At 43.2% G+C, this 18,940-nt stretch overlaps 1 protein-coding gene across 1 annotated transcript in view; it reads left to right on the plus strand.

Annotated features, from left to right (window-relative positions):
* Positions 1-2,380: 2,380 nt before the first annotated feature.
* Positions 2,381-18,940, plus strand: part of LOC126292134 (C-type mannose receptor 2-like) — a 110,855-nt gene continuing 94,295 nt past the window's right edge. Inside the window, exon 1 of the mRNA XM_049985971.1 lies at positions 2,381-2,454. The gene's annotated coding sequence lies outside the window, so the exon portion shown is untranslated. The remainder of the gene's footprint in view (positions 2,455-18,940) is intronic.

The following is an 18,940-nucleotide window of genomic DNA, read 5'->3' on the forward strand; positions in this document are numbered from 1 at the left end:
AGGCACCAACCTTGTGTGAATGCTCTGGAAAGCTAGTCCTGTCGGTTAAATTTCGCGTCTGTAGCATGTCATCTTCGTGGAGTAGCAATTATAACGGCCAGTAGTGTATATTACACAACGGCACGTTACGCGCTACAATTCGGAGCCCTCTAGCGGCAGAGGGTGGCAGCTTGCGTCACCAGAGTGTCAAATTCGACCGAGCAGCATGCATTGCATGTAGTACCTCAACCGATACTGAGAACAGAATAAAAAATTCGGAGGCTTTATTTTTCATCACGCTCTCATATAAGAGGACGAGTTTAGTGGTCACTGTTCTTAGTGTAGCAGTTTTAATGGCCAGTATTGTATTAACTCTGGATGTCTTCGCTGCCTCACACTGTACACATAGTTTCTAACTGCAGTACTTGCCTTACTGAGTAAAGCTTTTAACATAAGATTATACCTCTTAATGAGTACTTTATGACAGCGTTTTGAATTTTTAATACGGGATGTCACAGCAGGAGTGGTTAATATCCATGGATATGACAGAAACGATCATTTGAAGCAAAAAGTTCAGTTAACACTGGCTCTAATATGCACACCGCAAGAGCAACAAACACTTCTTCATCTCCAAAACTGTGAAAAAATTCGCTTCTATTGAATAAGTGCTCATAGACAGCATTTTACGAGGGGCATTCAATAAGGAATGCATTTTTTCTGAAAGCTTGTTGGTTTTATTCGGGATTCGAATACACCACATTATTCCGCACTCTTTTGGCTACAAAAGCCTGTTTTTCAACATTATCTCCATCCAGTGCGACAGCCAGTATGCCCGCAAGGTGCCACTCTACTCGCCGAAGTCTGAGCCAACGTCTTGCTGCACCAGTAAACTCCCATCATCCACTTACTGCACCCTGCGCAGTCATTCCGCTCATTGGGCCATACAGGTGGAAGTCGGAAGGTGCCAGATCCAGGCTGTAGGGTGGATGAGCAAGAACAGCCGAGCTCCTCTCGGGTACGCACACTTGTATGAGGCCATGCGTTGTCATTGAGCAGAAGCTCGTTTACCTTTTTGTGGCGACAAACACACTGTAGTCGTTTCTACAACTTCCTGAGGACAGCACAGCACACTTCAGAGTTGATCGTTGCACCATGAGCGAGGACATCAAACAGAATATCCCCTTCAGTGTCGTCGCCACAACTTTATCGGCTGAGGGTGCGGCTTTGAACATTTTCTTCGGAAGAGAGATGGTGTGCGTCACTCCATGGATTGCCTTTTTGTTTACAGTTTGAAGTGATGGATTCTTGTTTCGTAGTCAAAATCCACACAAATGGTCATTCGTTGCTCTTGACGGTCTTCTGTTAGGCGACGAAGAACCCAGCATACATACACCTTTGAATATGTCAACTGGTGGACCAGTGTGTCAGTGCTACCAACAGAGATGTCCAGTTGTGCAGTGAACTGTTTGATTGTGATCCGTCAATCACCTAGAATGAGTGTGTCCAAACGTTCCAACACTGGAGCTAAGTACAGCCCGTTGGCATGATGGCGATCGGGCAGGTTCCCGGGACTTTATTGCTATGATGACAGACGCCTGCAAAGACTCACCGTGCTTTTCGTTCACTGCCAGATCAACGTTGGCACTCTGCAAGCGCCTACAAATATCTGTGATACTCTGCTTTTCAGACAAAAGAAACTCAGTGACAGCTCTCTGCTTGGAACACATCTCTGTTACAGACGCCATAGCACCGTCACCTGTGGAAACTTCGTGAAATTGTACAGGCTGAAGCGGGAATATTACACGATATCCCACAACAAATTACCCATTTTTAAAACCGGACTTTCTGAGAAAAAAGGTGTTGCATAATGAGCGTCCATTGCAGAGACCATGGTTACTAGTCAATTATTTCTTGTTTTGGTCAGTACCATCTCCGCCGAAAATATGGAAAGCAAAGAGGATGCATTAGAAGAGATATGTTTCACAGTATCGAAGACCAATTAGCACTCATAGCTCTTAGATATCCAGCTTAGAGCCCATGTTTACTAGACTGTTTTATTGCGAATGATCGTTCCTGCCACATCCCTGGCTATCGAGCATTCCTCCTGTAGCACCCTTGCAGATCATATAAATTTTATTACCACAGTGGTTTCGTGACATCTAGCCAACTTTTGTAAGGCCGTTAGAAACTGTGACCTGATAAGACCATGGCCTCTAGACGCGCTCTGCCGGAGCAGGCGAACGTGACCGTTGAGGTACAGCAAGGTCAGCAAGATATGTCTTCCTCTTTTTTTTAACTCACGTACCAGAACCGGCTGGGTTGAAGAATTTCGCCGAACGGCGATACTTCCTAGACGCTTGCGGAAGGGACAGGGACGGGATAAACACAGTGGTGGGGGTAATGTCAGGTCGTCAGTACGGTTCGGCCTCGAGGAGTTGCACATCAGTCGCAGGTGGCGTGCGGGCGAGCTGGAACGTGAGTACAAGACCGCCTCCGCAGCTGCCTACAGCGCCACTGCTGTAGGGGTCGCTAAACTGTGATTTACCGATGCCGGTGCTTTCTGTGAATGCTACTTTCCCGCAACTGGTATTTTTAGATGCGATTTATCACTGTATCAAATCACGTCCTACGAATTTAAAACTTGTATCCCTCCGCACTCCACCACCGTCAAAAATGTTCCTTCTGTTATTCAGCACCGTTGTTGTTGCACTGTAACTGGTCACAAGTAACAATTCAGGGATGCAAAAAACCGACCGGTTAAAACAGAAATCTGTTATTTTAGTTCTGGAAAAGGATATTTTTTGGTATTTGTTTATTCCCAGTTATAAGCGCTTTTTTTATTTTTTGCTAATAACAGACTAAAAAACCGATATATCAATTAGCTATAGCAGCAGTGCTAAAATCTTTCGGTTATAAATGAACCGTTTTTAACAAAGGAGTAACTTTTATTCGTTAACTATGCACTGGTTTGAACTATTGCTTTGTTATAAGAAATGGGAAAAGCGATCAGGGCTATTTTAATAACAATGCAAACAGAAACAAACAACAAATGGATGGCGTAAGAATTGCTGCGGTGTTGTTGAAACAATGTTCCTGTTCTCTTGTGAAGTGACGAGGTTTGCGTGTGCGTGCCGTGTGCAAGATTGCGCCCACCTGATTCTATACGATAGTTTCCGCTGCCATCGTCGGTCATCCGTTATAATGCAGAGCGACACCAACCCTAGTCTGGAAATATAGCGGTGAAGTACAATCCTTCATAATTTTTTTTAATTTCATTATTCAATCCAATAATATCATACATTAACCCACGTCCTTATACATTAGTGGGTCTTAAAATCTACAATACATTTTAATGATGTTAGCAGCATTTTTACTTTTTATTTCTAGTTTTTAGTAAACTTACTTGCTACAGGAAATAATGAGTTAGTTTCTAAATGGGTAAGATCTACTGCCTACTCTTAACTAGCTATTCTAAAGGCTACTTCCTGCAGCGTTACAGGCGTGCCAGTTGTATAAACATACTACGTGGCCGTGCCCGCCCAGCTAATCCCAGTGGGCGTGCCCCTGGCACCGGGCTGGCCCTTTGGAAAATCGCTGCAGGTTCTGTTTGGGATGTTCTTTCTACTATCTACTGAGAAATTAACTACCTACTAGGTCACTATCTGTGCGCAGTTGTCAAATTCGGGTGTTAACACACCCTCCCCCTATTCCAGAGCGTGGCGGATTCCTACCGTCACGGCGACTGGCAAGTCCACGCCCTGGCGGAATGGGATGGGTCGCATTGAGTCATGTCATGTTTAGTGGTTCTGTCTGCCATTTGTATGAAATAATGACAGAGGAAGGAAACACTGACAGTAATAAATTAAAAACTTAACAATTCATTCGCGGTAGACAATAAAAATAGAAAATAGCTGATCTGCTCTCTGTGTCTACATAGTATGCCTTTACTTGATTGTAGTCCTTGATTTGGACAAATTAACAAGAAAAATAGAGTCCTTCGTTTTCATCCTTTGACTATTCATAATGCCCAGATAGTGGTTTGACACCTGATTACAAGATGATTTTTAGCACAGTTTTAAAAAATTAGAATCAGTAGGAGAAAACAAATTTTTTTTTTTTGTAATATTAGACCTCTTATCACTTCTCGAGGAAAGCAGCGAACGGTGGAGTTTACTTTTAGTTTCCTATTTAATTAAATTAATATATGTATCCTGCAGCTGAGCTAAAATTTTTCAGTCGTTAGATTCCTACGTTGATCACAAAAATTAATAAGAATAAAAAAACCGATAATCGGTTATTTCAGAAATCAGGACTTTGAGCGCTCTTAACAGTAGCGTTAATCTGTCGTGGAAAAAAGTGGTGTAATGGAAAACCGGTTGTTTCAGCGATAACCACCATCTCTGTAGCAACCAACAAGTGCTGGGTGGTGGTGGTAAGTTGCTATTGGACCAAACTGCTGTGGTTATCGGTCCCTAGGCTTACACACTACTGGCTCTGAGGGTGTTGTGTGATCTCCTTAGGTTAGTTAGGTTTAAATAGTTCTGAGTTCTAGGGGACTGATGACCATAGATGTTAAGTCCCATAGAGCTCAGTGCCATCCATCTTCCGTTTTACAATAGTGGAAGTCATTTGTCTGTTTAAGTTAGAAATGACTTCATGGTTATGACTAACTTTATGGTGACGGTACAACAAAAGTGCCACATTATCGTCTGTACAGTGTGCAAAATGATTATTTCAACAGTGCTCATTGAACTCAGATCGTGATTTGGATAAATAAATGTAAAATACACTGTGTGTGAATAAAAAAAGTTCCGTTCTCTTCCCGGTCAAGCCGTTTCATAACCCAAAATTTCTGCCCTGCAGTTCTTGACAAAGACTTTGTTACGTGTTTGAAGGCTGACGATATGTAAATGAATAGAGTGGAAAGTACGTATCTTCCACTTAGAAGCTGACATCAGTAACAATTCAAGTGCATTACTTGAAGATACACAAGAAGTTTTTCTGTCTGTTTCAGTGCTGAAAAAAAATCCGTTGTGTAGACACGGGAAAAACTCGTATAGTAGATCTTCACTAGCTTTTTTTTAATGAACGGTATGTATGCATAAAACGCATGAATTTACACATCGAAGCTGGTGTATTATTTAAAATACACTGAAGAACCAAAGAAACTGGTACAGCTGCCTAATACCGCGTACGGCGCACGAACACGCCGGCCGATGTGGCCGAGCGGTTCTAGGCGCTTCAGTCTGGAACCGCGCAACCGCTACGATCGCAGGTTCGAATCATGCCTCGGGCATGGATGTGTGTGATGTTCTTAGGTTAGTTAGGTTTAAGTAGTTGTAAGTTGTAGGGGACTGATGACCTCAAATGTTAAGTCCCATAGTGCTCAGAGCCATTTGAACCATTTGAGCCACGCGAGCACGCGAAAGTGGCGTAACACGACGTGCATGGACTCGACTAATGTATGAAGTAGAGCTCGACGACACTTACACAACGAATCCTGGAGGACAGTCCATCAATCCGTAAGATTGCAGGGGTGGGAGATCTGTTCTGAATAGCACGTTGCAATGCATCCCAGATGCACCATCTTGCACTATGAAACAGAAAGTCTACTACATTGGAAAATTTCATATTTGGAAGTGAACTCAGTTTCTTTAAAGTACGAGGGACGTTTGAAAAGTCCGTGCAAAGTCCGAGAGATGGCACCACCGGCGCGCATCTAGGCCATGTATAGCTAGTAGCATCTTCGGAAAGAACGCACAACACGTTTCAGCCATATTGGTCTATTGCTTTGTGTTTGGCATTCTTGTGAATCAATGAAGGCGAGTGGTTGTCAAAAAATGGACGAAAGAGAATTTCGTGTGGTGATTAAACATGAGTTTATGAATGGCAAAACGCCTCAGGAGACTAAAGAGAAGCTTGATAAACATTATGGTGACTCTACAACTTCGATTAGAACAGTTTTTTGGAGTGGCCATATGGGCACAAGTGATGCTGAACGTTCTGGACGCCCTGTGGAGGTTACGACTCCAGAAATCATTTATAAAATCCATGATATGATGATGAATGACAGAAGAGTTAAGGTGCGTAAGATTGGTAGTGCTGTGGGCATCTCGAATGAATGGGTACATAATATTTTGCATAAATATTTGGACATGAGAAAGCTACCCGCAATATGGGTTCCGCGATCGCTCACGTTCGACCAATAACGGAATCGTGTGAAGTGTTTGCAAGGTTGGTTTGCAGGAAGAATCCACAGGACTTTAAGCATCGTTTCGTCACTGTGGATGAAGCATGGATACATTACTACACTTCTGAGATCAAACTACGATCTAAGCAATGGCTTACCAAAGGAGAACCTGCACCAAAAAAAGGCGAAGACCTTTCCTCCGGCCGGAAAGGTTATGGCGACTGTCTTTTGAGATTCGTAAGTGATAATCCTCATCGACTTTCTGGAAAAGGGTAAAACTATTACAGGTGAATATTATTCATCGTTACTGGACCGTTTGAAAACGGAGCTGCAAAAACGCCGGCGATTAGACCGCAAAAAAGTCCTTTTCTATCACGACAATGCACCAACACACACCTCTGCAGTTGTTGTCGCAAATTTAATGGAAATAGGATTGCAAATCGTTTCACATCCCCTCTCCCCCTATTCTCCAGACTTGGCTCCCTCGGACTACTGTTTGTTCCCCAATTTGAAGAAATGGCTGGCGGGACAAAGATTTTATTCAAACGAGGAGTTGATTGCAGCATCTAAGAGCTATTTTTCAGACATGGACAATTCCGATTGTTCGGAAGGGATCAACAAACTAGAACAGCGTTGGACGAAGTGTATAAGTCTAAAAGGAGACTATGACGAAAAATAAAAAAGGTTTACCCCAACCACGTAACTAGCTTTTATTTTTGCGCGGACTTTTCAAACACCCCACGTATTAACAGTGTTACCGGTCTCGAAAATGGAAATTTGTTTTAGTTTCCGATAGCTTCTACACTGCTCAGTCATATTAATGGGACCAGCGCCTATGTTCGACATCAATGAGCAATAACCACTCACAGACTGCAGGTGGCAGCGCTAGAGGCAGAGGGTGCGTAGAGCGTGTCCGAAATGTGTACAGGCAAAGAAACGTGCAACTGTTGAGCAACTGTCCACCCATCTGAACCAAGGGGCTACCAACAACTGTTAAGTGAATGTTATTCTGCATACGATTCCGCAACAGGCATCCGGTTCACGCACTCCTTCTGACTGCTGTTTATTGGTGAGGAGGGCTGGAATTTGCACGCCAGTACGGCAAATGGACGACCACCGAGACATAAATGGAAATGCCTTTTGGCGTCGTTGGCCGGAAGGCCCCTTTCCTGGGCAGGTCCGGCCGCCTTGGTGCAGGTCTTATTACATTCGACGCCACATTGGGCGACCTGAGTGCCGGATGGGAATGAAATGATGACGAATACAGCACAACACCCAGTCCCTGAGCGGAAAAAAACTCCGACCCAGCCGGGAATCGAACCCGGGCCCGTAGGGCGGTTATCCGTCTTTGTTCCCTTTGGTCGTTGCATCTGCTCGGTGCGGACGTCGTACGACATCCGTTTGAGTTCGTTGTTGATAGATTAACTCAGTGGTTTTTTTTAGTGTTTTTTTTTTTTTTTTTTTTTTTTTGCAGAGGGCAGCTAATCCTCTGCCCGAACACGCTGAGCTACTGTGCCGGTTCCACTGAGCTATCGGGGCGCACCATCTCTAGGTGACGGGCGGCCTTTTCAGATGAATCACGTTTTATGCTCCATCGATCAGATGGCCATTGGCGTGTGCGGTATGAAACGTCTGAATGCAAACAACCTGCAACACTCATCGGAAGCGTTTCAAAAAGCTCATAAAATGCTCTTGACGCATTTTTAAGAGACAGTCTCCGCTCCTCCCGATCTGATCACGTAAGCGTAAAAAAGTTGTGGAATGATTTCAAACAGATAGCATCGACAGCAAATGAGAGATATATACCACATAAATCAATAAATGATGGTACTGATCCTCGTACACAAAACGGGTCAGATCGCTGTTGCAGAAGCAACGACAAAAGCAGGTCAAATTTAAAAGAACGCAAAATCCCCAAGATTGGCAAAGTTTTGCAGATGTTCAAAACATGACGCGTACTTCAATGCTAGGTGTTTTTAATAATTTCCACACAGAAACTCTGTCTCAGAATCTGGCAGAAAACCCAAAGAAATTCTGGTTATACATGAAGCACACCAGTAGCAAGTCGCAATGACTACCTTCACTGCGCGATAACAACGGTGAAGCCACTGTTGACAGTGCCACTAAAGCGTAATTATTAAACACAGTTTTCCAAAACCCCTTGTCCGCCTTCGTAGCGTAGCGGTAACGTTACCGCCTACCACGCAATGGGGCCCGGCTTCGATTCCCGGCAGAGGACTGAGTTTTGTGTGTTTTTCATCACCATTGACAAGGACGTTGCCGAAGTGGCGTCCACTAAAAATACTTGCAATGCGGCGGCCGAACCCCGAAGGGAATATACCCGCCAATAAATGCCTTACCATCGTTTCATTTCCAAAACTCCTTCACTAAAGAAGGCGAGGTAAATATTCCCGAAATCCAATGAAGAACAACTGCCAAAACGAGAAACATACAAGTAGATATCCTCGGTGTAGAAAAGCAGCTTAAATCACTTAATAAAGACAAGGCTCCGGTCCAGATTGTATACCAATCAGGTTCCTTTCACAGTATGTTGATACAATAGCTCCATATTTGGCAATTATTTACAACGTCTCGCTCACAGAAAGTTCCGTACCTAAAGATTGGAAAATTGCTCAAGTCACACCAATACACACAAAGGGAAATAGGAGTAATCCGCTGAATTACAGGCCCATATCACTATCGTCGATTTGCAGTAGGGTTTTGGAACATATACTATGTTCGAACATTATGAATTACCTCGAATAAAATGATTTATTGTGGCATAGTCAGCACGGATTCGGAAAACACCGTTGTTGGTAAATACAACTAGCTCTTTATACTCAAGGAGTAAAGAGGGCTATCGGTAGGGGATGTCAAATTGATTCCATATTTTTAGATTTAGAGAAGGCTTTCGACATCGTTCCTTACAACCGTCTTCTAACCAAACTGCGTACCTATGGAATATCGCCTCACTTGTGCGAATGGATTCGTGATTTCCTGTCAGAAAGGTTACAGTTTGTAGTAATAAACGGAAAGTCATCGAGTAAAACTGAAGTAATATTCGGCGTTCCCCAGAGAAGTATTATAGGCCTTTTATTATTCGTGATCTATATTAACGAAATAGGAGACAATCTGAGTAGCCATCTTAGATTGTTTGCAGATGATGCTGTCATTTACCGTCTTGTAAAGTCAAAAATGGTTCAAATGGCTGTGAGAACTATGGGTCAACTGCTGAGGTCATCAGTCCACTAGAACTTAGAACTACTTAAGCCTAACTAACCTGAGGACATCACACACATCCATACCCGAGGCAGCATTCGAATCTGCGAACGTAGCGGCCGCACGGTTCCAGACTGAAGCGCTTAGAACCACTCCGTCACACCGGCCGGCTCTTGTAAAGTCATCAGATGACCAATACGAATTGCAAAATGATGTAAATAACATATCCGTATAGTGCGAAAGAAGTAATTGACCCTGAATAAGGAAAAGTGTGAAGTTATTCGCATGTGTACTAAAAGAAATCAGCTAAATTTCGATTACGCAGTAAGTTACACAAATCTTGAGGCTCTAAATTCAGCTAAATACTTTTGGAATACAATTACAAATAACCTAAATTGGAACGATCGCATACATATTGTTGTGGTTAGAGGAAAACTAAAAACTGCGATTCATTGGCAGAACACTTAGAAATTGCAACAGGTCTACTAAAAATATTGCTTACACCACGCTTATTCGACCTATTCTGGAGTATTGCTGTGCGGTGTGGGATCCGCATCAGATGGAACTGACGTATGAAATCGATGAAGTTCTAAGAAGGGCAGCTCGTTTTGTACTATCGTGAAATAGGGAGATAGCTCCACAGACATGGTACGTGAAATGGAGTGGCAATCATTGAAACAATAGCGTGTTTGGTTGCGGCGGGATCCTCTCATCAAATTTCAGTCACCAGTTTTCTCCCCCGATTGCGAAAACATTCTGTTGGCACCCACCAACATAGGGAGAAATGATCATCACGATAAAAGAAGATAAGTCAGGGCAAATTTAAGTGCGCCGTTCGAGAGTGGAACGGTAGAGAGATAGCTTGAAGGTGGTTCATTGAACCCTCTGCCAGGCATTTATTACGAATAGCACAGTAATCACTTAGATGTAGATGTAGGGAGAGCCATGGTCTGGGGAATGTTTCCTTGGCATTCCCTGGAAAGCAGAATGTACCAACACAACCACGCATCTACCCTTGGGGACTACATCACGCAGTTTGTTTTTCGTAGGCGTGATAGCGTCTACCAGCAGAACAGTGCAACGTGTCACACAGCTCGGGGTTCCAAGAGTGCCAGGATGAGTTTTCCTTAGTGCCCTGACCACCAGACTCACTAGATTTAAGGCCAATCGAGATTCTGTGGTTCCACGTCGATCGAGCTGTTCCGCCATGGTTCCTCAACCGACAATCCTGGCTTGGCTGGCCACGTCACTGGTGTCAGTATGGCTCGATATCCATGTCCGCACCTTCCAGAACTTGAGTGACTCTCTTCCTTACATCTGCAACTATGTTAACGTCTGGCGCGCGCACACACACACACACACACACACACACACACACACACACACTCTACAAACCCATGTTAAGTGCATCGTGTGAGAGGACAGTTCTTCCCAACAGGCTTTTGACGCGCGGTCACATTATTGTCACCGGACACAGTACTTCAAAATGTATTATTTTGTAACTGGTTTTTGATAATACTTCTACTTAATCTCATTTCACTTATTATTTGCCTGCGGCAGAGTGATAATGTAACATGCCGGAGATTAAATACAGCACTAACAAGTTTTTCTCGACTTAAACGTTTTTTAATTTCGATGGAATATTTGTTCCTGGTTACTTGACCATGTTGGTACCACAGGTTCCTCCTAGTCTGCAGAGAAAAGTCTTCTAGCATGCGTCCGCAGCCGGCCGGGGTGGCCGAGCGGTTCTAGGCGCTTCTGTCTGGAACCGCGTGACCGCTACGGTCGCAGGTTCCAATCCTGCCTCAGGCATGGATGTTTGTGATGTCCTTAGGATAGTTAGGTTTAAGTAGTTCTAAGTTCTAGGGGACTGATGACCTAAGATGTTAAGTCCCACAGTGCTCAGAGCCATTTGAACCATCCGTCCGCAGCTCGTGGTCTCGCGGTAGCGTTCGTGCTTCCCGAGCACGGGAACCCGGGTTGGATTCCCGGCGCGGTCAGGGATTTTCACTTGCCTCGAGATGACTGGGTGTTTGTGTTGTCCTCATCATTTCATCATCATTCACGAATGTGGCGAGATTGCATTGAGCAAAGGTTGGTAATTTGTAGGGCGCTGATAACCTGGCAGTACAGCGCCCCACAAACCAAACATCTTCATCGTCTTCTAGCATCCGTTTGTTAGGAGGCTGCGATACCGTCTATAAAACATGGGCGTATGCCCTGATGGTTCACTACCCCACGCCACACGTTTATACTTCATGTACGCTGACGTTCCATCTACAAAGCAAACAAGGAATATCATCAGACCAATAGTACATATTTCGGTGGTTTACCTGGCCATGGCGTCTTAACTAAACTAAATTAAATCCACGGTACATCTGGAGTATTCTGTCTTAATGCCCATGAACAGAAGTTAACACGATTCTCGAAATAGTTTCAATGCAGCTCTTGATGGAGAGAGATACGATCGGGATGGAACCTATGTCGATGGATAATAATAAACTCACGTCACTTCCTCGTGCGACTGCGCCCGTGTTAACGTGCGGATCAACTGCAACAGCAGGAAGAATTATTCTCCCCTCTTGTTTCGTCACTTGTTGCCTTTTGTTACGTTGTATAGATGTTAGACTACCATTTTCACGTAACTGGTGGAAGAGGTTGACAAATAATTGCCTAGGTTGACGACTACTTGGATATCTTACCGTATACATCGTACAAGAGCGAACTGTATTACTCCTGCATTCTCTATACACCACGAGCTTGTCGGCTTTTTCCGTAATGGTAAATCCCATCGGCCACTCACGACCTACAACTTGGACTGTCACACACTGACTGACTAGAGAGTCGCAATGCACGCTACTAACACACAAGTACACTGCAGGCAAACGTAACAACAACGTAGCTGGGCAACAAAGCAGGGTGAATGGCACAAGCAAGTGTCGGTGTGAAAACTTTTCAAAATACGATATCTTGTAAACAACTCGCATTAGAATCCCGCAACAAACATCACTGACATACTGATTTACCCTACTTTTAGTTTGTTAACTTCAATAGGCATTTTTCCCTACAAATAAGAGTATTTTTGCACAAAAATTACACTTTCTAAGTACGAGGGTAGTTTGAAAAGTTCTTTGAATCACCACGAGAAATCAGCACTGGCGCCGCGAGTTGTTCACGTGACATTCAATGGACTGTTGCCTGTAAACATGTGCCACGTCAGTGCTCTTGGAAGAGAGCTGTGGCGATGACGTGACTGTTGTTTTTCCTGCTTAGTGATTTGCGTAGATGGAAAAAAATCGAGTTTCGTGCAGTGATTAAGTACGTCGTAAAGCAAGGTATAAAAACAAAGGGCATTCATGCCGATTTCCAGAATACACTGGGGGACTCTGCTCCTTCATATTTAACTGTTACCAAGCGGACAAAATGGTTTAAATGGCTCTGAGCGCTACGGGACTTAACTTCTGAGGTCATCTGTCCCCTAGAACTTAGAACTACTTAAACCAACCTAACTAACGTAAGGACATCACACACATCCATGCCCGAGGCAGGATTCGAACCTGCGACCGTAGCGGTCGGGCGGTTCCAGACTGTAGCGCCTAGAACCGTTCGGCCACTCCGGCTGGCCCAAGTGGACAAACGAATTTAAATTTGGTCGGGAGAGATTAGATGATGATCCGCGCAGTGGTCAGCCAAGATGTATCACTACTCCACGAATCACTGCAAAAGTGCACAAAATAGGCATGATCGTCGATTGAAAGTGCGTGAATTGTCTCACGCTTGCCAGATATCATCTGAAAGGGTGTATCACATTTTAACTGAAGAACTAGAAATGAAAAAATTATCTGCAAGATGGGTGCATGCTGATTCTCCGCCACCAAATAAAGCAAAGACAATTCCTCCGGCGAGAAAGGTCGTGGCAGCAGAGCTCTGGGATGCGAAGGGGATTCTGTTTGTCGATTATCTCCGCACTGGACAAACAATTACTGGAGAATACTGTTCTAACCTCCTGCACAAATTGCAACAAAAGATACCCGAAAAAAGGTCAGGTTTAGCAAGGAAGGAAGTTATCTTCCATCAAGACAATGCGCGCCCGCACACATGTGCCGTCGGCGTGGCAAAATTACACGTATTAAGGTACGATTTGTTGCCACAAATGCCTTATTCACCTGATATGGCTCCGTCAGTCTTCTATCTCTTCCTAAAACTGAAAATTTTTCTTGGTGGACGTAGATTCACTTCAAACGAAGAATTGATAGCCAGAGCTGATAACTATTTTGCTGGCCTGGAGGAAGCTCATTTTCGACATGAGATTAGGCACTGAACATCGTTAGACCAAGTCCATTAATTTACGAGGAAACTACATCAAAAAATAAAAAATGTTTCAGTGATGTAAGTACTTTGTTTTTATTCTTTTCCGAGAACTTTTCAAACCACTCTGGTATTATTACAACGTGTTTCTTGGCTAACAATACGAGACCTTGACTACCAATCCATTCTGTGAAAACCGCAATTCAATAGCACTTTCCATTTACGCAATATTTGCGCCGCAAGTTTTAGGTCATTGACCCTGTATATGGCGCGACCGAATTCAATAACAAATTTATTGCCAACGATAGATGTAACAAAATAATTATGTGCTTACGACAGTGGCGGACACAGGAAAACCTCGATGAGGGGATGCTAAAGATATCTTGAGCTACCTTTACTTTTACCGTAATAAAAAATAATCAAGTCACATGCAAAGTATCAGAAAGTTTTATTTCAACTGATTATACACATATACAAGACAGTGCCACCTTATGATATAAAAAAATTACAATTCGCTGCCAGAATGTTCGCTTCCATACTTTTAAGGGGTGTGAACAAATACTTACTCTGAAAGCGACAACCCAATATCTACCTTACGACGTTTAACATAAGACAAGTTTCCAAGTATGACGTCATGCGGCAATTTATGTGTGTAGAACGTTTATTGTCGATTCCGTTCATTTCTAGTACATTCGATAGAAGGCCTATATAGTTCGTATTACGAGTTAGGTATGGAAACTATTGTTACGTTATTAGTAAAAACATTGTTATGAACCATGGACCTTGCCGTTACTGGGGAGGCTTGCCTGCCTCAGCGATACAAATAGCCACACCGTAAGTGCAGCCACAACGGGGGAGGGGAGGGCGAGGGGGGGGGGGAGGGGGGGTGTTATCTGTTGAGAGGCCAGACAAATGTGGGGTTCAAAAAGAGGGGCAGCAGCCTTTTCAGTAGATGCAGGGGAAGCAGTCTGGATGATTGACTGATCTGGCCTTGCAACACTAACCAAAACGGCCTTGCTGTGCTGGTACTGCGAACAGTTGAAATTTTTCCCGAGAGCATGCAGCTTTACTGTATGGTTAAATGATAATGACGACTATTTGAGTAAAATATTCCGGAGGTAAAATAGTCCCCCATTCGCATCTCCGGGCGGAGACTACTAAGGAGGACGTTGCTATCAGGAGAAAGAAAACTGGCGTTCTACGGGTCGGAACGTGGAATGTCAAATCACTTAATCGGGCAGGTAGGTCAGACAATTTAAAAACAGAAATGGATAGGTTAAAGTTAGATATAGTGGGAATTAGTGAAGTTCGGTGGCAGGAGGAACAAGAATTTTGGTCAGGTGAATACAGGGTTACAAATACAAAATCAAATAGGGAAATAAATGCAGGATTAGGTTTAATGGAGGATTAGGTTTAATAATGAATTAAAAAAATTGGAGTGCGGGTAAGCTACTGCAAACAGCATAGTGAACACATTATTGTGGCCAAGATAGATACGAAACCCACGCCTACCACAGTAGTACAAGTTTATATGCCAACTAGCTCCGCACATAACGAAGATATTGATGAAAGGTGTGATGAGATAAAAGAAATTATTCGGATAGTGAAGGGAGACGAAAATTTAATAGTCATGGGTGACTGGAATTTGATAGTAGGAAAAGGGAGAGAAGCAAACGAAGTGAGTGAATATGGAATGGGGGTAAGAAATGAAAGAGGAAGCCGCCTGGTAGAATTTTGCACAGAGCATAACTAAATCATAGCTAACACTTGGTTCAAGAACCATGCAAGAAGGTGGTATACATGGAATAAGCCTGGAGATACTGGAAGGTTCATATAGACTATATAATGGTAAGACAGAGATTCAGAAACCATGTTTTAAATTGTAAGACATTTCCAGGGGCAGATGTGGACTCTGACCACAATCGATTTGTTATGAACTGTAGATTAAAACTGAAGAAACTGCAAAAAGGTGGGAATTTAAGGAGATGGGAACTGGATAAACTGACAGAACCTGAGATTGTAGAGAGTTTCAGGGAGAGCATTAGGGAACGATTGACAAGAATGGGGTAAGAAATACAGTAGAAGAAGAATGGGTAGATTTGAGAGATGAAATAGTGAAGGCAGCAGAGGATCAAGTAGATAAAAAGACGAGGGCTAGTAGAAATCCTTTGGTAACAGATGAGATATTGAATTTAATTTATGAAAGGAGAAAATATAAAAATGCAGTAAATGAAGCAGGCAAAAAGGAATACAAACGACTCAAAATTGAGATTGACAGGAAGTGTAAAATGGCTAAGCAGGGATGGCTAGAGGACAATTGTATGCATGTAGAGGCGGATACCACTAGGGGTAAGATAAATACTGCCTACAGGAAAACTAAAGAGACCTTTGGACAAAAGAGAACCACTTACATGAATATCAAGAGCACAGATGGAAACCCAGTTCTAAGCAAGGAAGGTAAGCAGAAAGGTGGAAGGAGTACACATAGGGTCTATAGAAGGGCGATGTTCTTGACGACAATATTATGAAAATGGACGAGGATGTAGATGACGATGAAATGGCAGATATGATAGTGCGTGAATAGTATTGACAGAGCACTGAAAGACCTGAGCCGATACAAGGCCCCGGGAGTAGACAACATTCCATTAGAACTACTGACAGCCTTGGGAGAGCCAGGACTAACAAAACTCTACCATCTAGTGAGCAAGATGTATGAGACAGGCGAAATACCCTCAGACTTCAAGAAGAATATAATAATTCCAATTCCAAAGAAAGCAGGTGTTGACAGATGTGAAGTTTACCGAACTATCAGTTTAATAAGCCATGGCTGCAAAATACTAACACGAATTCTTTGCAAACGAATGGAAAAACTCGTTGAAGCTGACCTCGGGGAAGATCAGTTTGGATTCCGTAGAAATATTGGAACACGTGAGGCAATACTGACCCTACGACTTATCTTAGAAAATAGATTAAGGAAAGGCAAACAAACGTTTCTAGCATTTGTAGACTTAGAGAAAGCTTTTGACAATGTTGACTGGAATACTCTTTTTCAAATTCTGAAGGTGGCAAGGGTAAAATACAGGGATCGAAAGGCTATTTACAATTTCTACAGAAACCATATGGCAGTTATAAGAGTCGAGAGGTATGAAAAGGTAGCAGTGGTTGGGAAGGGAGTGAGACAGGGTTGTAGACTCTCCCCGATGATATTCAATCTGTATATTGAACAAGCAGTAAAGGAAACAAAAGAAAAATTCGGAGTAGGAATTAAAACCCATAAAGAAGAAATAAACACTTTGAGGTTCGAAGATGACTTTGTAGTTCTGTCAGAGACAGCAAAGGACCTGGAAGAGCAGCTGAACGGAATGGACAGTGTCTTGAAGGGAGGGTATAAGACGAACATCAACAAAAGCAAAACGAGGATAATGGAATGTCGTCGAGTTAAATCTGGTGATGTTGAGGGAATTAGATTAGGAAATGAGACACTTAAAGTAGTAAATGAGTTTTGCCATTTGGGGGCGAAAATAACCGATGATGGTCGAAGTAGAGAGGATATAAAATGTAGACTGGCAATGGCAAGGAAAGCGTTTCTGCAGAACGGAAATTTGTTAACATTGAGTATAGATTTAAGTGTAAGGAAGTCGTTTCTGAAAGTATTTCTATGGAATACAGCATGTATGGAAGAGAAACATGGACGATAAATAGTTTAGACAAGAAGAGAATAGAAGCTTTCGAAATGTGGTGGTACAGAAGGATGCTGGAGATCAGATGAATAGATCACGTAACTAATGAGAAGGTAGTGAATAGAATTGGGGAGAAGAGAAATTAGTGGCACAACTTGACTAGAAGAAGGGATCGGTTGGTAGGACATATTCTGAGGCCTCAAGGGATCACCAATTTAGTATTTGACGGCAGCGTGGAGGGTAAAAATCGTAGACGTAGATGAATACACTAAACAGATTCAGAAGGATTTAGCTTGCAGTAGGTAGCGGGAGATGAAGAAGCTTGCACAGAATAGAGTAGCATGGAGAGTTGCATCAAACTAGTGTCAGGACTGAAGACCACAACAACAAACATTGTTAAGAATCTCGTAACAATATTTTTACGGAGGAATTACTGTGAATTACTATTATTAATACTTCAGACTCAACTGATCACTCTTACTCTTGACTACTCTTCACGCTTGCACTTTCTACAACTAGGAGTTTTTACACATTCATTCTTTAGTCTTAATATTTCTCTTTCTGAATGTAAACTAGCTTCTTATTCGGCGAATAGTCGGTATATATAACGCTACGTATCGAAGGTTCTCTGTACAAGAAAATAGTAAAATAACGTATCGAGATCACTAGAATGGCCGCGACTTTTATCATAGGTACGTGTTAGCTATCTATGTGCCGTACGTATAAAATACGATGACGCGGACGTCCGTGCTACGTAGGAAGGTACAGCTACTCGATAACTCAATTCAGTCGCGTTGGCTGACGAAAGAAACGAACGAATAGCGTGCGGACTGGCGGTGGTGGCGCGGGTGACAATGCAGGGGAAGGGGGGTGGGGGTGGCGCCCCGTGCACCCCCCCCCCCCCCCCAATGTGTATCCACCACTGGCTTACGGAATAAATCAACACACACACTGGCGTCAAGAAAAAAAAGTTCCAAACTTGGGGGCTTCATTCGCACGGAGCAGCCATCTGATAATAACAACGAAATAATCAGGAATATTGTATTAAAATGATCCAGGGCCGACGAGTGATCTATCAGGAACCATACGACATACGCTGTCTGATCAAACGTAACCGGGCATCTCAATGTAACGGAGAGCTGACCCATCAGCATAAAAAAAGAGGCAGGAAGTACTTTGTTGTCAGCAGAGAAGCAGTGACCGCAGAATGAGTCAACCGAGAGAGCTTAGTGACGTCGAACGTGGACTAAATGGATGTCACCTGAGCAACAAATCCGTTAGAGACATTTCAACCCTTGTAAAACTGACCAGTCGAAATGGAAACGTGAAGAAACAACCAGAGCTAAGCCGAGACCAGGGACGCCTCACTTACCGACGGACAGGACTGTCGAACATTGTGGAGGGTGGTTGTAAAAAAGGATTGCATGAAATTAGCTAAGGTATGAATCGTGTTAGTAGAGTGACTGCGCGAAGGGAGTTAAAAGGAATCTCGTACAATGGTCGAGCAGCTTGTCATAAGCCACACATTTCTGTACAAAGGGAAGTTTTGCAATGCTTTTTTTTT

This window comes from Schistocerca gregaria, chromosome 9 (genome assembly GCF_023897955.1).
Source record: "Schistocerca gregaria isolate iqSchGreg1 chromosome 9, iqSchGreg1.2, whole genome shotgun sequence".
Lineage (NCBI taxonomy): Eukaryota > Metazoa > Arthropoda > Insecta > Orthoptera > Acrididae > Schistocerca > Schistocerca gregaria.